Genomic DNA, 1,762 nt, shown 5'->3' with positions numbered 1-1,762 from the left:
ATCTTATTCGAATATTGCATTCTAAACGCCGGAACGAGAAAACGTTTATGTCGCGCGAACTGGCTTGTGGTGGCAGTGCGTTATAGCGCAATGCAGTGACTCGCAAGCGTAGGGAGAATTTGATTTTTGTATAAAAAACAGCTTTTCGTAAATAGATTAAAATAATATATTTCTATGGTTGTTTTTCGAGAGTAGTGTTGCTAAGTGTTATATTTTCCTATTTTATAACTTGTAACGTGTATGAATTTCAATGATTGGTCGAGTAACCTCGTTCCGTGAAACAAAATAGGGTGTGAAAAAAATGATGTACGTATGATCCAAACCGGAATCGAAGTGTCATTTCCGGTTTTGTAAAACTTTGTCACAACGGTTTGCACATAATTTTTCATCCTTTCGCATCAAAAACGAAAACTACGTAAAAATATCGTAATAAATTCAAGATGTTCGCAGTTTCCCAATGGAAGAAATTGCCAAGGTACGTTTAATGAATGTTTATTTTGTGTGTATAAATATGCAAGGAATTAAATTTATGATTTTTAAGATATCGTTCACTTCGAAATTTATTACAAACAAATTTTTTTCATAAACGTATCGAGCAACGATCACGTTAGCATGACGAATAGGATAATAGTCACGAGTTTGATCTATTTAAAAATCGCTGTCCAAGGAATAGAATGATGGGAGAAACTGGCATAGGATCCGGATTCGTGTAAACATGCGCCAGAAATTTAGGCGGGATGTCCCGCCCCATGCGCATCTTTGTTGTACAGGCTGTTTTATCTTAAGGGAAACCTACACATTGCATACTGTATGATCAAAGAAAAAAATTCAGTTTTTAACACTGCACTCCGAGAAATTTTCGATATAATCGACCAGCAACTGTAGTGAAACTTTGAAGTTTATTTCTTTTTATTTGTTTTGTTAATTTACTCTATTTTAATAATATAAAGAAACTTGAATTTTATATTTTAAACTTCTCCATGATAATTACACATGTCGTAACAGCGCCAATGGAGTGCAAAAGGTTAAAATTTTCTATAATTTTTAAGTAACTGATATAATGAGTAATTTCATCATTAAAAAAAGATTACCTTTATCACGTTACAATTTTTACACGTTCAATGAAGCTACATATACATAACTAGTCCATTAATATTTATAAAAAGTATCCAATTTTTTTCCACATACCTGTAATTTACAAGAAAACCACTAACAATTCAGTAACAGTGCGAGCACCCTGTACGTGGACTGCACGAACTACATGAAACGCGCTGTACCTTCGGTCGGTGAGTGAGCATATTAATGGTGGGGGTAACGTTCCGCGAGAGGGTGTCGTGCGAGGCAGGTCAGGGCTGGGGCTCAGTACGTTTGCGTACGTCGTGTTGTTTGTGTTGTGTGTTGTTCTGCGGTTCTTTGCTGTCCGATTTCCCCCCTTGTTCACTGTGCATCGGGTCCCTTTCGGCGAAAGCGCGAGTCATAACGGGCACAGAACGCAAAACGGTGATAACGAGTGTGTACCGTGTTCACGATGGTGCAACGAGCTTACATAATTGTTGGCGTACATTAACGGGTTGCATATATTCGCGCGCGTGACACGAGTGAGTGCGTGCTGCGCTTTTCGCCGATTTTCTCTCTCTCCTTTCCCACTACACGGCGTTTTCTTTCACAGGTCCCTCCCGCTTCGGTACGTATATCTTACTCCGTTCCTCTTATTGGCGCAACCCTACTCTACACGAAGGTTTATCTTTGAGTATTCCGTCTC

The 1,762-nt window shown here is 38.6% G+C and overlaps 1 protein-coding gene across 1 annotated transcript in view; it reads left to right on the top strand.

The window, feature by feature from the left end:
* Positions 1-1,762, top strand: part of LOC108573241 (sex-lethal homolog) — a 12,336-nt gene that overhangs the window by 213 nt on the left and 10,361 nt on the right. The window lies entirely within an intron of this gene.

Source organism: Habropoda laboriosa, unplaced genomic scaffold, assembly GCF_001263275.1.
Source record: "Habropoda laboriosa isolate 0110345459 unplaced genomic scaffold, ASM126327v1 scaffold134, whole genome shotgun sequence".
Taxonomy (NCBI): domain Eukaryota; kingdom Metazoa; phylum Arthropoda; class Insecta; order Hymenoptera; family Apidae; genus Habropoda; species Habropoda laboriosa.
This window is presented reverse-complemented; position numbering and strand designations above follow the sequence as displayed.